Source organism: Sorex araneus, chromosome 3 (genome assembly GCF_027595985.1).
Source record: "Sorex araneus isolate mSorAra2 chromosome 3, mSorAra2.pri, whole genome shotgun sequence".
Classification (NCBI taxonomy): Eukaryota; Metazoa; Chordata; class Mammalia; order Eulipotyphla; family Soricidae; genus Sorex; species Sorex araneus.
The window spans coordinates 37,960,841-37,981,483 of record NC_073304.1 but is presented as its reverse complement, the minus strand read 5'-3'; the positions used below and the strand labels follow the sequence as shown (position 1 = coordinate 37,981,483).

At 35.4% G+C, this 20,643-nt stretch overlaps 1 long non-coding RNA gene across 1 annotated transcript; it reads left to right on the top strand.

The window, feature by feature from the left end:
* The first annotated feature begins 100 nt into the window (after positions 1–100).
* On the top strand, positions 101–18,556 carry LOC129403424 (uncharacterized). The gene is made up of 4 exons (XR_008629245.1): positions 101–791; positions 1,905–2,021; positions 12,046–12,161; positions 12,659–18,556. It is a non-coding gene; the product is annotated as an uncharacterized LOC129403424 (long non-coding RNA).
* The last annotated feature ends 2,087 nt before the right edge of the window (positions 18,557–20,643 follow it).

The following is a 20,643-nucleotide window of genomic DNA, read 5'->3' as shown; positions in this document are numbered from 1 at the left end:
AAACTCATCACCCACACATGGCCTAGGTCTTATCTCCATTTCCCCTTTGCCCAGGATTCTGCCCCTTATAAAACAAGGTCATCCCAGAAGAAATCTGAGCATCTCAAAGCACTGACGTCGTTGCTGAGAGGCCTGCCCCACTCTGGTCCGCAAATCGTTTCCCTATCAAGGCGATACCCAGCTAGAGAATAAAGGAAGTGTCCCAGCCCGTGGATGCGCGGCCCTCATCACCTGCACAGACTATGCCAGGACAGAGCCCCAAGCCCTGCGTGCAACGTTGCGTGCTCACCCACCCGCAGCTCCTTAGATGCTCTCTGGGACGCCAGTTAGCGAGTGCAAGAACCCCAGTCCCTCCTGTCCCTGTTGGAGGGGCTCGTAGTTCACCACCCTTCCTGGTTTCTGCTCTCAAACACTGCTCCCTGAAGCCTCCGCCAGCGCACTCGACCTACAGGAAAGTTGCTCGTGAGCCGTGGAGGGGCGTCATCGCCTCCTAGCAACGCTCCTAGCAACCGGATAACATCTGCTCCCTCTGGTCCAATGCGAGCTGAGAACAGCTGCGCGCCCGCCTAGCGTTCTGAACCCGGAGCGAGAGGCGCTTCAGAGACTGGAGGGAAGGACCTGCAGGAGCCTGGGCTGCCCGCTGAGCTGCAGTTGCTGCTGCCGCCGCTGTCGCGCCGCCGTCGTCGCCGTCTCTGTCGTCCCCCTGGTCTGAAGAGTGACAGCGCCGGAAAAACAGGAGGGAGCAGCGAACCCCTCTCCTTTACGAAGCAGGTGCATGCGCCAGCCTCCCGGTGAGTGGCCTTTGCTCGCTAGGTACGTCTGGACTCCTGCAGCCAGATGCCTTTCTCTGTAGCTCATTCATTAAAAATGACGACGGGAACATGTTCCTGGGCTCCCTCCCCGCCCCGCGAGTAATTGAAAAGTGACCGCCTAGTGGTCCCGAATAATCTGATTTAATGTTTTAAGATCTTGGGCTTGGTTGTCCAGGATGCCCCTGCGGTTAGGTTTGTGTTGGGAAGTTTGCAAGCCCTCCTTGCGTTGCCTTTGACTTTGCTACTTGAGTGCACTCAGATTGCTGGGGGGCTGGAAGTGCTCACAGCAAGCCCAAGCTGCAGACTAAAATGACATCGCGTAGTCTCGATTTACCGGATCGACGCGTATGAAGAGCAACATTCTTTTTCGGTCCTACTCTGGAAAGGGTCCATTTGGCCAGGAGCAGCCTTTCGCGGCTACTCAATCTCCTGAAAAGTAACCATAGTAACTCACCTCTCTTTTAATGGGATCCTCCTCATTGGCTGCTGATCTTCCTTTGGAAAGCTCATCTCTCTAAATATAGAAGATGATGAGATCTGTAAGAATACATCTATGTAGAAAAGGTGCAGTAAAACATGGCCTTTAAAAGAAAAACAGTCTTCAAAGGGAAGTGTCATTTAGCTATTTAAGATCTTGTGAGAAATAGTGCGTATTCCAGAGGATGACTGAGGACAGGACGTCTGTTTTGACTGAATGGTTGGGCTGTTAACTTTAGAGGGAATATTTCCTGAAGTGAGACAAAATAAAACACTTAGCATTAAATTGCATATATCTGGCTCTAATTGTGAGGGTGGGGAAATTAACCTGCTGATAATCTCCCCCAAATAATCTCCCAGTAAATCATTGGTGAGAACAGTAATTATTTCAAATGGCTGGAATAGCCAAGCTCTTTCATATTTAAAATTCAATCTGGAGTATATTTGAAAGAATTCTATGTTAGAAGCTTTACATTTACTTATCTGATCCAGATAAACCCCACTTCAAAATCTTTGGTAGTGTCTTAGTGCTTTCTTCTGACTCAATAAACAGTTCAGAGGAGGTCTGACTCTTCCAGGATTATTTGTAAATGTCTCCTTGTTTCACAATCTCAGGTAACCATTCATGAGCTGGTGGCTGTGAGAAATGCTTGCTGTGCAAAGGGGAACTCTCACCAGATATTCTGAAGCTATCCTAGAGATACACTTTTCAGATTGATTCAGCCTTACCAGGTAATCACTAGCTGAAAAGAAATTACTGTTTAAATATGTATCGAGAAATAAATGCTAATGTAGCATTACCATAACTTACAAGATCAATATAAGGGTTTGTTTATATAAATGGTTGCTGGGTAGAAGTCAATAGTGGTTTTCTATAGAAAGGACATTTGTGGGTTGGCAGATTTCCCCCTTGAAGTTCCATCTGAATGGGAAGGGGGAGATTAAATAGTATGGCTCAGGGACTATGTCAAGCGGAAGCCTGATAGCCTCATTAGTGCATGTTTGAATGAAGAAAATAAAGACCTCTCCAAGTTGCCGTTTGCCGAGAGAAAGAGAGAGAGAGAGAGGAAGAGAGAGAGAGAAAGAGAGGAAACAGAGAGAGAGGAGAGAGGAGAGAGGAGAGAGAGAGTGAGAGAGAGAGAGGAGAGAGAGGATTGTGATGTTGGTTTAAGTTTAATTTTCACTAAGATCATGATGATAGAAACCCATGAGTGTTAAGGATTTTAAACTCAATTTTCAATCATGTAAAGAGCTTTCCCTGTGTATTCCTATAGGTAGTCAACCTAGAAAATTAGCATTGAATCCAAGAAAATATACCATAGTGTTTTTCTTCCTTCTCTTTGCCTTCCCTAATATAGACAGATAATTGAGCATCACCCTTCAAAAAAATAAATAAAAACAACCCCCCAAATAAAACCCAGCCCTATCTGAAAACTTATAGTAGTCCTGTTGTATCACTTTTGTATTACAAGATTTTAATATCATTTGTCTCCATAGTCACTTATTGAAATATCTGAGGTTTAATAGCTTTGGACATTAAAGGTGACACTTTAACTATTAAATGTGTTGGTTTAATTGGTATTCAGAACTTCCCACTCTTTTGCTGCTACCTCCATCATTATTACTATATTTCTTGGTGGTAAACAAAACCAAAGAATAATAAGATTTATTGTCATTCACCATGAGATATATACATCATCTGTTCAAGCTAACAATCGAAGAAAAGTTTGAGTAAGGCAACCACTAGTATTGTCTTATGTATATGTATCAGTTTTTTTCATTAGTAATTTATATGCATCCTATATTTTATGTAGTATGCATAGAAGTTTGAAATCATTCAATATTCCTTAATTTATGTGAACAAGTCTGCCCTTTCATTAAGACCACTGTCAAAATTAAAAACAGTCAAGTGTAAAAGATTTTTAATTTTTAACTTTGATACTGTCATGGATTTATAATGTACAGAATATATACTGTTTAATATTTATGAATGTATCCTTTAAAAGTCATTAATCAGCATGCTATGATGATATTTAGCTTTAAATATATAAAATAAGCTAAACCTATATTTTAATATAAGCATTTAATACCAGAGAAATTGCTGGACCCCAAGTTAGAGTGTGGGAAAAATCTCACCAATGTGTTTTTAAGGATCTTGTCCCACTCACCAATTTGAATTTCAGCTCTGTGATACATTTCACAGGTTAAAAAAGAGGTAGAAACATTTAGGCTAATATGCCTTAGGTAAAGCCAAGAGAGATCAAGCAAGGTTAAAACTGAAACCAAGATATAACTTCTGTTTGAAAGATTTTAGGTATCCCAAGTCTAATATTTTATTTAATGTTACTTTCCTGGAATCTAGAAAATGTTTTGAAAGGAGAAATATTGAAAGAGTTGATCAAGATTCCGAGGCCCTTGCCTCCCTTCACATCTGGCCTCTTCACTGAGGATTCATGCCAGCTGGCCCTAGTTATCAAAACACCAATATCCCAACAATAGCACTAAAGCCAAGACACAACCAATTCAGATTGCTCTGTTTGTCAAAACAACATGCTTCCAAAATCCAGAAAAACTTAAGTAAAATAATGATCTAAGCAGTAAAATGACTATAAAACCATTCAGCAGTAAAACAGAGAACTTTGTCTTCAAGTTTGTGTTTTGGAGGGAATCAATCCTGTCCATCACTCCTCTCTATTCACTTTTAAACATGTTATCTACCTGAAGAGTGTCAGCATGGTTTTTAAAATATTACTGTTTTAATCACACATAATTGTTGTTTAATTTTTCCTTATAAAATCATGTTAATAACTGTTATCTAGTGTATTGCAGTTATTCTCAGTGGAGATGATAGGAGGATCTTAATGAAAAATATTAAGAACCTGATACAATTATGTCTAGTATTGTAACACAATTTTATAGTTAGAAATTAAAAACATTTTACATCATAAATTACAGAATGTAGGGTGCAACAACAAAATGTCTCCTTTTTCCTTTTTTAAACGTGGGTCACATCCAGCAGTGCTTAGGGATTACTCCTGGCTGTACCTGAGGGAATACTTTGGGCAGGGCTCACATGATCATATAATGTGCCTTCCCTGGATTGAATCCAGGTAGTCTGTGGACAAGGCATGCACCCTATCTGCTGTACTATATTGCTTCATCTCATCAGTGGAAAATCTTGATGTTAGGTCTTGTACAAGAGTCTTATAAATGTCAATGATACTTAGAAGGGGAAGAGTCAGGCTTAAAGTGGGAAATCCTCTCTGTGAATGTTCATCAAAATATGTCTTGCTTTATAAATACTATAAAAAAGATAGCATGAGTTAAAGAAAAGTTAGAGATATTACCAAAATCAGTATTCAAGAATACAGAGCATGAATTTTTATCCCCATATACAACTTGATTTACCAATATTGGGCTTGCTTCTCCATATCTGCTGTGGAAATAAGGCCACTTCAAGTGGAGGGGCTGTGCTTAAATTTGAATATAATATTAATTAATGAAGTACCTAGAGATCTTTAAAAGGTAGTTTACTTGCAATTGAACAACATTTTACCAAGAGAGGAATTTCAGATGGAGATATAACTTAGGAATCATATGACTGAGGGCAGAAAATATCTAACTGCAGAAAAAATTATCATATATTCTTAGTATATAAAGTTTATGATTAGATTTTTCTCAAAAAACTCAGTGGGTTTTTTTGTTGTTGTTTTGTTTGCTTTTTGGGTCACACCCAGCGATGCTCAGGGGTTACTCCTGGCTCTGTACTCAGGAATTACTTCTGGCGGTGCATGGAGGACCATATGGGATTCTGGGAATCAAACCCGGCTTGGCCGCATGCAAGGCAAACGCCCTCTCCACTGTGCTATTGCTCCAACCCCAAAACTCAATGTTGTTAATCAAAACATGAGATGTTTATAATGACTAGATGCTGTTGGTGATATACCAAAATCTATGGTCATATCAAAGAGGAAGATGACGACGGTGATGTAGATCAAGTACTTTTTAAAAGTTCATGACTTCTAATATATTAGAGGTTAAAACACAGCCAGAGAGCTGGGTATGTAAGGAAGTTATAGCATCTTCCTCGATATTTCTGGCAGACTGTTGGAATTTACATATTGCAACATGATTGGTTTGCCAATTTTATTTCTGATTCATTTTGACTTTCCATGGTGAAAGATAAAATGAAAGGAAGTATCATGCTGGAAACAAGGAATGTGCTTCTGAAGGACCATAAATCAGTAACTTTATCCACAAAGTCTACCACATTTGTTCTCTATGGGCCATATCATGGCAGAAGTTCTGTTTTGGTGTAGTATCCAAGTTAACTTCCAATTACATGGCTGATCATATCTTATTCAATGATGTTCTGTTTGGTTCAAAAATCATTATTTGTCAAACAATACGGGCTGGCAGAATTGGTAGCATTTTATTTAATGGCCCATGCCTCTGAGACCATCCCAAGCAACATAGACAATGCTTGAGAAACCCTTAATGGCTTTTGGTATTTCTAGAAGTTCCTAGGAAAGTCTTCTAGAAGCTTCAACTTATTGGTAATTCTGAGCTACTGGTTGAGTAAATCATGTGCTCAAGATGGATGGGAAATCTGCAGAAATAGATTGCCACACTGCTTCAGAGCTAAAAGCCGGTATTTATTTCTATTTCTATAGAGCAAATTATCCAGAAAGGTGCTGGACAAGGGGTTATGAGAGAGAAGATTGATGGCATATTATTAAACATCAATAAAGCTAAAGACAGAGCATTACTGCTTCAAATGTGACACTACTACTATTTTGGATATAATTGTGAATGTAACATTTAATACTAAAGAGGACAAATGTCCAACAGATAGTGTAGTACTGATTCATGGGATACATAACCTTGTTTTCGAGTGAGGCCACTAAAATAACTATATCTAATATTTGTTACAAATAAAAATTACATGTTATACACTGAGTAAGTGATTTTGAATGATATTTAATGAGATAGTATAGGGCGTTATTCACTTACCACACATTCATCTGACCCTTATATGACCCTTGTCAGTATATGTGGTTTCCCCAAAACCACCAGGAGTGAGCACAGGGCCAGGAGCATAGCTGGGTGTGGCCTAAAAACAAAGCAAAAATATTTCATTATTTCATTTAATTCAAATGTAAAACAATGAGTTTATTTTCCCATTTACCCCCTGAGAACACTCAGTCTATTTAAAATTATATATTTTGTCCAAAGTCAGAATAGGACTAGAAAATTATGTGAAAATATTTTAAGTCATGTAGCAAGATTGTAGAGAATGTCTAGCAGGGACAGTGGGATAACTAGACAAAAGTGGTAATGGTCCTTACGGAAGGATGTCTATTAGCTTTGCCACTAGGTATTATTTAGATAGAAAGGTACACATACTCTTTAAAGCTGGCATCAGGTTAATACCATATAAAGGGAAATTGATGAGAGCGTGGAAGACAAGACCAAGCTTTTCTATAACATTTTGATAGAGGACTAGAACCTCCTTCATTTTCTCTATAGATCAAACATCTTTTTCTCTGTGGCTGCAGATATTCATATCTAATGAGATGGTCTCAACTTAGTTTTTGTAATATATTGATCAAAAGATTGTGGTGAAGAAAATGAAAATTTGAACAAAGCTTAGATACATTAAACTCATCACTTGATCATCTCTCAGACTTTTTACAGTTTTAGACAAAGAACAGATACTATGATAGGAATTGTGCTTTTACTATTGTCTTTTCTCTGAGTGTTTGTAAATTAATTTTCTGATGATCTATCCTTAATGTACTGCCCCTGGGTCATGTACCAAATGAAATAACTCTTACAATAATAGGATTTTATTTGTCTGGAGGCAGTGGCAGAACAAGAAGGAAGAACATTTGAGCAATTGTTGATAATTACATTCTAAATGTTTATTTAAAGAAGTATGTAAAAACTGTACTGCTAGAACTCTAATGATTGGAATGGTTATTCTGTGTTCTGTAGCTTAACTTGTTAGTTTTGAACTTTTTGAAACAATTGATCCCAGTGAAGATATTTTGTATATCCAGTGGTTACATGAAAAACAATTTGAAGTAACCAGAGAGATAGCTCAAAGGGCTAGGTACATGCTTGCATACAAGAGGTCTCTCTAGGGTTGGTCTCCTGAGCACAGAACCTTGAGCATCCCTCTAAGTACCACTGGGTAATAGCCTCCTAGTCTCCTCCCCAAAATAGTTTGAATATTTGTGCTAGTGTTAGTCATTTTATCTTTAGAGGTAAGCTTAGATTCATCTTGACTCAGTTTTATCATTAGTATGCTGTTCTCAGTCTCAGTTTTATAATTTATATGCTGTTTTCAGAGCTGATGGCACTTAATGAGAAAAGTCATTTTATTTATTCTTGTCTGTTTCATCATCAGTTTTATTTGAATGACAGACTAGGTTGAATGAATTTCTATTTTTCATTGCAGAAGAATCAGTTTTGTTTGAATAGTAGACTAGGTTTAACTTCTTATTTTTATGTTTTTTGTTGTTGTTGTTGTTTCTTTTTGGGTCACACCCAGCGATGCCCAGGGATCACTCCTGGCTCTGCACTCAGGAATTACCCCTGGCCGTGCTCAAGGGACCATATGAGATGCTGGGAATTGAACCTGGGTCGGCCTCGTGTAAGGCAAACGCCCTACCTGCTGTGCTGTCACTCCAGCCCCTAATTTCTTATTTTTAGTTGCAGGAGAATGAATTAAATAAATTTACACATATTTTATGGATTATAACATGTAGACCTTCTTGAATATTTTGAAATTTTTAATTCTCCAAAGAACTATCAGATATTTAAAAACAATTCACATTTTATTACCCAAAATGTAAGACTAGAGGCAATTAATTCTTTGAACTGTTACAGTTCATGGACTTTCTATTTGTTTATTTTGGGAAATAGAGATGCTCAGGGTTGGCTCCTGGATCTGTGCTCAGAGATTATTTTTGGTGGTGCTCAGGGAACGATATGGGGTGCCAAGGATCGACCCCGGGTCTATTGCATCAAGATAAGTGCTCTAACCACTATATTATCTCTCCAGCTCTCATAGACTGTATTTTTCAACTTGACAATTCGAAATATTCTTTTGCAGCTTTTTAATTCTTTATTTATGATCTAGTATTTCTGAGAGGCAGAGTGGTAGAAGGACTTAGTGTCAAGCTTTGGAGACCAGACTGGGATTTCATCCTTGTGACTGATCTGTGCCCACTGGCACTAATAAAATCTAGAATTTGATTGAGTGCAAACCATATGCTAGTCTCAGTGCCAGTCACTTTCCATGAATTATTTCAGTCATTCAATGAGCCAGTATTATTTCTATCCCCACTTTGCAAATGAGATTTGTAGAGAGTTTACGTAATTTTCTTCAAGGTCACACAACTCAGAAGCAACAGAGCTGGAATTCAAACTCATTTGCAGCTGATTTCAAAATTCAAACTCAACCGCATAGCAGACTGTAAATCACTGAGTTCCTTATTGGTAAACTTTGGGAGCTAAACCAGGTAATCAATAAGTAGTTTTCAGCTCGGTGTTTTTTTTTTGTTTCAATTCAGCCAAAAAAGCCAATATTGAAACTTATGTTTGCTATATGTTTTAACTTTAACAGTGGCTAAAAGCATTCTCTCAAAATTTTGTGTTGAAAATATCTTAAATAGCTAAACAGCCTGTGAAGAGGTAATTGTCAAACTGATCCCAGCTGTGAAAGCTTTTCAGCATTTCAGTAACACACCTGGGGGTTTTAAGAGCAATAAACTAAGTAGCTAACTGTTGCCCATGGAGCTCAGGGCTCAAATCTAGCACCCTGACCCCTGAGAATTTGTTCTTTATTTTCATGTCATGATACTTTCTGTATCTTAGGCTAATTGCTTGAAGATAACCAGACAAACCTCTCTGAAACTTGTAGTTGTGTGTGTGTGTGTGTGTGTGTGTGTGTATCTGTTAAATATAAATAGCTTCCCCAAAGTATCATTTGTTGTATTTGACATTTGGTTTTCCAAGCTGCCACCTCGCCTCACTGGTGTCATTAATTTAAAGTATTTCAATCAGTTAAATACTATATCCATTGCATTACTTCGGAAAAATAAAGATCATAAATAAAAAAATAAAGATATTCTCATTTCTGAGCCTTTCCTCACTCCTTTCTTCAAAGTAATTCAGTGGATCTTATTATTTTTTTAAACCATGGACCTGTCCAACTTATAATGCTAAACATTCACTGACACTTTTTATGTGAACTTAGGAATTTATGTTGAAAAATCACCTCATTCGTTCTTCACTATTTAGTTAAAAGGCAATCTGGTTTTGTTCACACTGCTGTGGCATTTAAGCCAGTGTACCCAATGTAGCAATGACAACACAGCTCAATTACGCCTATTGCTTGACATTCTAATCAGTCGACTTGCTAAATTCCTTGCTTTTAAACTTGCCTTTGTAGTATTACTACTCTTCTTTCTTCATATTATGACATAGAGCCTCTCAAAATGTCCCCAGGTCCAAGGCTTTAGCCTCTCCTGGAAATGACTTAGAAATATAAATTCTGCTTCTAACCCAGACCTACCAAATTAGAAACTCTGGGGGTGGGAACCAGCAATCTGTTTAAGGATCGCTTTGATGCTCATTAACAGTTGAGTGTCACTGAGACATTTACTAAATAGTTTTAAAAGAACTTAGTTGCAATAATTAATTGAGCAAATTTTTTAAAGATATATTAAAGGGCTGGAGCAATAGTACAGGTGGCAGGGTGCTTGCCTTGCACATGGCCCATCAGGTTCTAGCACAGCATATGGTTCCCTGAATTTGCTAGGACAGATCCCTGATGACAGGACCAGGAGTAAGCCCTAAGCACAGCTGGGTGTGGCCCCCCTAAATGTATTCAAACAACCACGCCAACCAAAAACACATACCCTGGAAAAGAACCCACAATAGAACCAAATAAACTAAAACAAAAAACAGCCAACCCTCCCCTCCCCCTTCCAACCCTCAGCCCCCAAACCAACCCTTAAAACTGGTTCCTAAGATACTGGGTTTTGTGATGTTTCCTTTGTTTTCAATATAATCAACTTTATTCTCTTTTTCTGCTAACCTTTCAAAATCTGTTAAAATTCTTTATTAGTCGAGCTTTGCTTATTGAGTTCTGGGCTTATGGAATACAGTAGTCACAACTGCTTTTGCTGTGATTATGAATGGTTATGCACATTCATCATTTTTAGGTCAGACTTACCAGTGATTTAAAATTCTTATAAAATTCTGCCTTTAGGGGGCCGGAGCTATAGTACAGTGAGGAAGCATTTGCCTTGCATGTCACTGACTCAGATTTCTTCCTCAGCATCCCATGTCCAGCAGTACACCACCAGGAGTTCCCCCTGAGCAACTGCTTTGTGTCCCCCAAACAAACAAAGAAACTAACAAATCTGCCCTTACAAAACATGCTACCTCTAATTTAAAGCACTTTTTGGCTTATAATCTATGGCGGTGGCAATAAAACTTTGAATTTCTTTAGGCATGATTTTTGTAGACTTTCCTGAGGGTTTAGGAAAACCATATAGCTACAAAAAGCTGCAGGTCGAATGAATTATACAGATGCCACTGAGTACAAAGAAAAATAGATGATGCACATTATTGGGTAGTAAAATTTTTAATGTTTAATAATTACAAGTTTTAATACTTTAGATACAAAACATTGAATGTCCTCAAGTTTTGTTTTAATCAACACATTAATAAACTACTCATTTTGTGAATTAACAAATCAACCTAGTATATTTAAAGGTGTAGGTTAAATGTAAAAGTGTGATTTTTGAACTTTCTGATGTGACTCCCAGAGGTTGAATGAGTACTAATCCAGACTCTGTTTGTATCCTAAATTCATTCAACACTTTAACTAGAAGCTCTAAGTGAACCAACTTCTTGTCTGTGGCAGGAGCACCACCTAGAGTATATACTAGGAACTCTTTTAAAATAAAATTACCCTTTCATGAAAATATGCTTTCAGAAAAGTGTCCTTCCTTAAATCGGAATCCTTAGTAGCAATGGTATTAAAGGAAAGAACAAAGGTCAGGTCAAGATTACCAGTCATAATTTTACTTAAACCTCCGTTAAGCCTTATGACTTGGAGGTTAGACTCTATAATCATAAGAAGTTGTTGTCTACAGGCATTTTATTTCTTTAAAATATAAAGTATTGCTGATCATTTTACACTAAGTTGAATAACCCAATTTTATTTAATGTAGTTTGTAAATTAGTTTAGCTAAAAAATTTTGAAAATTCATTCCTTATTAGTCCAATGTGGCACCACTGGAAAGGATAAATAAAGAGAGGCTTCTAAAATCTCAGGGCTAGGATGAATGGAGACATTACTGAGACCGCTCAAGAAATTCGATGATCAATAAATGATGATGATGATTCTTCTTCTTATTATTATTAGTTTAGTCAGCTTCATTTGGGGATATACATTGACAAAAATATGACATGATGTTAAATAGAGATTTGGTCAACATTTTAAGGAGAGTAAAAAGAGAAATAAACATAAATCTCCATTGTAGAGAGTGTATAAATGTTTATGGTCTCAATGATAGCATTTGCTTCCAAATAGGTTTTTCAGCTGCTATTACTGACTGCCGAGACAATAAAGAACTTAACTTTGGGGGTCATCAATTTACTTTGACAAATAGAACTTTTGTCATGACTCTTGCTACAATATAATCTGACTTTTCTCCAATTTCATTTTGTTTAGCTTATCAGACAAAAGTATTACTATATACATTAACAACGTCGAAAGTAGCCTACTTTAAGAGAAAATATGCAGAAGAAGAAGATTTACATCAAGATTGCCATGGGTATTTTCCAAAAGTAAGAGTTTGCTCATTTATTGTTTTTCATTTTTATACATTTTCTCAGTCGAAAAGACTCTGCTTTTTAAAAATCATTAAAAATATATAGAGTTATACATGTACATCAAAACTATAAAAATGCAAAAGGAGATGGACTTCAGAATGGTCTCTCTTGTATGTGGAATATAAAAAAAATATAGCATGGGACTATTAAGTGTCCAAAGACAATAGAGCATGAGAACTGTGTGAATTTACCAGGGTGGGGAATGGAGTCGGTGTAGGTGAGGCAGGTGAGGTTGGGCAAAAACTTAAGAGTGTTGTGTTGGGATTTCTTATGCACGAAGTGCTGTCACTTAATAGTATTGTAAATTATAGTGCTTAAAATAAAAGTGACACATTTAAAAATGAGTTTTACAAACCATAGATATTAGCACAATTATAAACATGGTAACTGAACTCTAATAATATGTTAAACAAATAAAACTATGTAGATATAACTATGTGTTTGCTTTCTAGCACCTGATATTGCCTGAGGACAGAACTTGCATTCTCAAACTTTCTCTGGAGAAGCTCAGGTTTCTTGAAGACCCAGAAACCTATTTAAGAAGGTCTGTGTTAATTAACAATTTGCTGAGGAAGATACATCTAGAGACGGAGAAAGAGAGCTATGAATACTTTAAAGAAGCTCCCTGTTATAAGACTTCTTATTCTGATACAAGAAAACGGCTGAAGTTTATGGTACAGGAATGCTGTTCTCAGTCTCTCTATTATGAAGAGCTGCATTCATATCATATTGTGCCTTATGCTTCGGAGAATGCCATTTATGGAATGGGCTATACTAGCAGCCACTTGGAGCAAAATTCTCAGTTGCTTATTTATAAAATGAATTAAAGTAACTGTTAAGTCTATTATGTTTCTAAATGCCTGAACTGTTTATAGTGAAGATGTTAACATAAGGCACTAATTACCAATGCACTTGAGATCAAAGATGAGATGCATGCTGAACTGATTGATGAAAACCCTGGTTATTACTCAGCAGTCCTTAATGTCATCAAATAAAATCGACAAAATGTCCCCATGTTTAAAGTAGCAAATAGGTGTTATAAAAGCGACTTTCCCCCCTTAAAATATAAAAATGTGTAGATGTAGGAAAGGACCAATATGAGTTCATAAAGAACTGTGAAAATTCTCAATCTCCCTCTTTCTAACTAAATTCTGCTAGTCAGTGGAGAGAAACAAAAAGTAACAGATCAAATTGATACAGTATCATTCTAGAAGATTAAGGGTGGATTGTTAATGTAATTTCTGTAAATAATGAGAAGACTAAGTTTATTTCTCAAATGCTTTGGCTTGTCAAGCATTGTGCCAAATAATTGAAGCCCTTCTTTTACCTTTAGTGAGAATTAAAGATGGGGCAAATATTCTACAACTCAACTGCTGAATGTAACAACCAGACCACTCCAAACTCATCCATTTTACTTTCTCTTTTTTTGGCTTGATAGACTTTCCTCTAAAGATGAAGTTTAATAAAATGCCTTGCAGATGGGCCTATCAATGAGTTCTAAGGATTAATTGAGATTTGTGGTGGATCTTTTGTTAAGACTTTAGAATTTTATTTATGATGTCAGTTTTATAGGCTGTGATCCTCAGGAAAAAGATAGGCAAGTAAAATTTGCTTTTAATAGGTTGATAATTAAAACAAATATTATCTGCTAAAATTGGTGATAATTGAAATTAAACATAACATTATTTCTTCATCTAAGAGTGCATTTAAAGCTGCCTGGATAAAACTTTGCACTGATTTTTGTATAATAGTTGATCATTCAATATTTGACAAAATGTTTCAGAATGCCTGTGGTGGTAAAGTTTAATAGTTCCCTATATTTTGCAATCAAGAAATCATTATTTAACAAAATGGATAGATTATTGAAATTGTTGTTTAAAGTGGTTCATAATATGTTCTTTGAGGTTTGAATGTGATGTCTGATTTCAATGTCCAGAGTTATGTCCTATGGAGCATACCACTTAAAGACTTGTCGTTAATTGATAAAACAGATTGGGAAAACTAGGTGCCAAAGGTATATTCAAGAAAATACCAAAGAAGTAAAAGCAAGTGTTAGAGAGATTATGCTAATAAAGATAAGAATCTAAAATAAGGATTTGCAGAGGACTAGAGGAACATTGGGATTGGGAATTTTTTACTTTCTTACATGCTTTCAAATCAACTTCTACATAATACCAATAATCAAAGGCACTCCTTTAAGAGAAGATATTCCAATACTTCAGTAATCTTATGTCTTCATAAATTTAATTACTATGATTTATTGACATTTTATCTTCTCTGTTTGAATGCAGTCTTGTAACAAAGAGGGCCTACCCCTATACAGGATAATTTTCATTTTAGTTTTGATTCACTACTTGCTCCCTCTAATAATCTTCAGGGTGATTAATGTGGATCATTTGGTATAAAGCCTTATTACCATACACTATTGAAGACTATATACATGTACACATATTATCAATTACATAATTGATAAAAATTAGGTTACTATTTAATTGCCCAATCAAAATTAGAACTAAAGCTGTAGAGTTCTAACTTAAAAGTTAGACTTGCAGCTTCTTTTAAAAGACAATATAGTATGAATGGTGAGATAGCTTTGAACTACAAATAAAATATTTAAAAATTAAGAGGAGAATTTGACACCAAAGTTAGATCATTTTTTTGTACTTATAAAATTCCTTAAATTTTAGAACATTTCTTTTAAAAGTACGTTTATTTGAAAATAGGGATATTAAAAATAAGACCTAAATTTTACAGACTAATTATGCTACCATATAACTTAAAATGGAATTTGGTCTCTAATAGGTTTAAGTTATTTAATAAAATGAATATTTGGCTTGGTTTACAACAGTATTTGTAAAACATGTAACAGTGATAATAAATATGACTTGAAAAATGCTATATTTAGAAATTGAGGTAAGAAATGCACCACATACTTTGGAATAGAAGAGAGGAAAAATATTCAGTAAATTATGAAATTCTAACATTTATTGCATGTGAGAAATCTTAAAGCTAGAAGTCTTGGTCAAAGAACCCAAAATATTTTAAATGTTTTATTTGGTGACACAATTAAATGAACTCTCTGATCTGTGTAGTCATCTCTAGAGAAAAGGAACTATCTTAGAAACCAGCAGTATCTGTGAATATGCTTCTTTTATTTTTAAATGTTGATTTCAAAACAGGTTAAAATATTCTCTAAGGCATTTAATTTTTTCCAATGAACTATTTGTAGATAAGGAGTAAACTAATGTTACCTTGACTTAAAAATGATTTGTGTTTAAACTGTGAACTTGTCTGAGTTAACCAATAAGACTATTGTCATTTTTCCATGGAGAACTGATCTGTAAGGAACTCTTACACAGACATGCTCTGCTGACCCCATTCCACATGCTTATTATTATAGTAGAAGCAAGAGTTGAGACACCAGCTACAACTTTTTTTTGAACCTGGATATCCTTTCACAGGTGGCAAGTGCTATCTTTAGGAGAAGAAAGATGGCAGGAAAATCTGAGTACCTTTGAAAATGTTGAGCAAAGGCAGTTGACTAAACAGTTTAAAGACCTAAAAACAATCTTCTAAAAGAGACAAGACAAGTAAAAGAAAGGGAAGGGGATGAGAAGGGAGAATCAGAAAAAATAAGGAACAGGATTAGTATGTGAAAGAGAAAGTTGTTTCATGTGAGAGAAATGCTTACATAATTATACAATTTTGCTTTCTTGTATTGGCTGTACACTCCAAATACTGCTACCCATAACTTTTTTCATTCACCCATGATTCAATCACCAGGGACTAGATTCTTCTGTATTCAATGAAATATGTTACTGTGAAGTATCTTTAAACTAAGATCCTGGGTAGATAAGAACATTGAAACAGTAGAAATTAAGTTGGAGAAAAGACTAAATGGTAAGCCTGGGTTTGTTGAAAATCCTGATCAAATTTCAATGTATAGCCTAAGATTGAATAAATTCTGTTGAAAGAATTCATTATCGAATATTGAATATCTATTATGACCCAGAAATTTTTCAGGGTGGGAGATATGGTAGGTAGGAACTATACACAATCCATTTGCTGAAGCTGTTCTTTGAGGGGTGGGAGTTTAGTTTTATTTTAAAAGATGTTTTATTGGAAATAATATTTGCATTTCTCAAACTATAGAGTGTCTTTCAAGCATGTATCTCTGAAGGTATTTGCAGCTACAAAGATGCACAGGAAAAAGAAAGTTCTTCTGAGCTAGATCTTAGAGCTATAGGGGTGTACAGTATGTTTTGCAGCATATTTTGTACTTGCAAGTTTGATTGCAAACTAGAATTGCAAAAGAAAAACATGTTTGGCCTTAGCTCATCGCTGGGGTACAAGAGGTCATAGGGGGAGGAAAAGAGACAAGTTCAAGTACAGAACAGTTTCTTCTGGCTTCCCTAGCTTTCATAGTTTTTACAGAGGCAATCAGGGTGATATTAATGTAAATGAGAAATAGTCAAAAAATCATAGTCTGAGATTTGTATATCAGTATGTACAAGAATAGCAGAATAGTTTTATTTTGTCTGGTGCCAATGAACTGCTTCCATAAATTTAGAGTATTCTTTATACAGCTACTCCAGCCATCACTGTCTTCTCCTTCTAAATCTCAGTAAAACCCCTGTTTCCCCTCTGAAATTGATATTAATGAACACAAAGATACGTGGGAAACAGCAATTTGCAGTACTGATTGAGTTTCTTTAAGAAAAATTTCCAGAGTGTATTGAAATAGAATTAATTATAATTTCTTAATATAATTATTTTTAGAACTGTTATACTTGGTCAATAAATAATTGTCCTCTAAAGTAATCATGATTTTGCAATTCAATGTAAGTGACCAGCTGTATATGATTTCCTAAAAAAAAAAATCACAGATTAGAAATAATGGAAGATTGTATACAATTAAGTCAAGAAGTTCATGGATATTTATGTAATATACGGCTCTGTAATGTATATTTTTTATTCTCAAATGTGATTACTACATGCCAATAATGTGTTTTTTGATTTTAAGTTTCTTTATTAAAAGAGCCATGTCAAAAAACTTGTTACATTCATGATCAAATGTCTTAAACAAAAATTTTAACCTTTAGAGTTGTTTTTTATTTGCCCAATTCTTGCTCTACAGATAAGTAGATCTGTTAAAAAACAACTTTCTACATTAGTACCTTTCCAATCTTTTTGTGTGTCTAAGTCATTGGAGATCTTGTTAAAACACTGGTTCTTTTTAGAAGAGGGGAGATGTGGAAATGTGGCCTGTGAGTCCGAGTTTTTCTTCTCCCAGGAGATGTGAGGGTGACTATTACATTAACAAAACTTGGAGTTTTGAGTCTCTGTATCACTTGAAGCAAAATATACACTCAACTCCTCTCCCCTTATATTTTAAAAATAATATGAGTTTATGCCTATTTTTAATCACTGTCATCACTGTCATCCTGTTGATCATCGATTTGCTCGAGCAGGTGTATAGTTTTATTTATTAAAAACTAATAAAAAGCAAAAATTAATGATCATAAACTATTCTTCCAAGTTGGCTACAAATACACAGAAATTTGTGCATTTAAAAATTTTATCTATACTACATGAAGCAAAGGAATATGGTTGTACATTCTTATCAGTGAGGAAATGACATGTGGTAAATATCTTTGTTTTATTTTCCCCCTAAAATTTATTCAGATAAGGAAACTTCACTTGACAACATGAAGAAGCAAATTCTACCCAGGGTTTGCAAGAATTTTCCAATTTATTCCTTTGGCTAGATAAGCTAAAATCTGATAAAAGTATTCTATTCAGACTTATAAGTAGCTTGATATGCTAAAGATGCTCATACCCTGAGCTGAAAAATGCTACTAGGATCTTCAACTTCTTTTGGACATTTTAAAGTACGAGACACCCTCTTCTCACTATGGACTTCCTTTTTCTCTTCAGTTGATAGTGTCTGGGTAAAGGGTGAAGGTTTAGTGTAGATGAGAGAGTTGCACAAATTGTCTAATTGAGCATGCCAAGTGATTTTTGTCAGGCTCTCCTTTGGTCATAAATTGTTGCTATAGCTATTGTGAAATATAGTGTCATAAATTTGTCATTAACAAAAGGAGAAAAGCAGAAATTTAGTTATGTGGGAATGTGCCCAAATATCAAGCAGATGGTGTTCTACAACATTTATTTGGAAAAATGTGTATCTGTTACATAATCTAAAATATGTCTTTTTCACATTTGGAAATATTTGGGTCATGGTTTAGAGTTTCTATTGGACTGTTTTTTAAACTGAAAGGAATAAGAAAGGTAATTGTATTTTAAAACCTATTTGACATGTTACTAATAAAATTTTATTTCTGGTGAAATATAGGTGCCATTATTAAGTAGAGGGTGGGGAGTTTGGATGTTTGGCAGTTACCTTAAGTTTTTCATTTCCAGAGATCTCATTTTAAAGGGATATTTCTCTTTCAGCAGTTTTCTTTTCTTTCAGCATAACATTTGCTTAAAGACTTTGAAGACATTCCTGAACTCCTTGCAAATTTTAATATTACTGATGCTGAAATATTTTTTAGCATGAGTTATTGGAATACTCATAGTACTTAGGCCCTTTATCAAACCTAATTCTAAATATTAGAATCAAAGGCAATTTATCTACCCATATAGTATCATAGGTGTATCCATTGGATTTCCGTAGATTTGTTGGGTGAAGTGGGCAGGTGGCATAGAATTACCCCTTTTCTCTCTCTAGTAGGAGTCAGTGTTTACTATCAGCTTTGCAAACTTTGTGAAGTTCTCTACAATCCACTGAAATATGCAAGGTTTTGCTAAAGGTATTTCCTTTTTTCTATGTATACCCAGACAAATATTTGATTAAGTGTAAGGTTACTTAAGCAAGCCAGGAACAATGAACTCATATAAATTACAGAGACTTTCCTATATATGCTAAGAGAATTTCAAACACAAGTAGATAAACATTTAAGATGGTAACATAAAGAATAAATTTATCTCTTTATGAATAAAAAATTCAACTTAATACATTATGTAAGTTCTTGAATAGAATTTGGTGGTAATAGATAGTGATTGATGCTTCTTTTGAGTCCAAAAGTGTAGGAGGTTTATGCTTACTCTTTTTCTTGAAAGTTTAGGAACACAGACACATATGGGAACACACACACACACACGCACACTCACCCATACCACATGAAGGGACACAACAAGTAATAGGCTGATGGTAATTTATTATTATTAAGTAAAAGAAACTGTGAGTACTTCAGGGTAATTATCTCAGTATGTTTACTTAGGAATGAAATTCTAAATTTAAATTCAATTAAAAAATTAAATTTTATTTCTTTGTGTTTCGTTTTTGGGCCACATTCAGCAGGGCTCAGGGCTTCCTCCTGACTCAAAGGTCACTGCTGGCAGAGTTGAGGGACCATATGCCTATATGTGGTGTGGGATCCAAGTGCATGCATGTAAGGCAAGAACATTAACCCTGTACTATCTTCTCATATCCATCACATTTCATTCTTATGTATACTTATCTCTACATAAGAATATAAAACCATATAGATATAATAAAGTTGAGTGGATGATTCTCCAGACAACTAAATTTTAATCTCCAATCAAAGTCCACTGCCTAAAATGGACTTGAACACCACTTTTGCCTGTTCTCAGTCCCTCTTACATTACTTCCCCTCCTCCTCCTCCTCCTCCTCTGTACTTCTATTCCTGGCTCAAATCCTCTATTTATCAACCAATTTCTGTTTTGAAATTAATGAATAGTTAGGCCAAACTCTACCAGAACATCTTTATACTTCAGCATATAAACATAAACTTCATTAAAGAATCCCAATTAGTTCTTTATATTGTAGCAGTTCTCTTCAAAATTCTTTGATTTGAGTTCTCTAAATTAAATATATTCACAAGTGTGAGAGCCATCCAAAGTACTTATCTAGCAAATATATCCACACTCACATAGTTTTATGGGTAAATTTGAGTATAATTATGAGTTTTATAGTTATAACTGTTTGTAAATGATGATGTACAAACATGCCATATTGAATCACCATCACTCCTTTCAAGGTAAAACAACATATATAAACTATTAGTTTTTATCTACAAGTACAACAAAGCTCCTTTTGACTACTGTTGCATTTCTGTAGTTTATAAGGAAACCAAATATGGTAATTTTATCTGTAAATTTTTTATCCATAATTCATTTTATTTAGTTTATAATAAAAATAGGTCACAGCTTCTAAGTTATTAAATTAAAGCTACTTCATCCTTACTTGACCTCATTGGCAGGAAATCCTGTTTTTCTCCTGGAGAAGCATTTTGTTAGGTACTCCAGGGTCATTTCCATTGGTAACTAGCTAACAGCAGCTGCTCAGGAGAAAGGATAGCTCTATAAAGTGCCTCATTTTGCAATCAGAGGCAGCAGTGGCTGATGTAT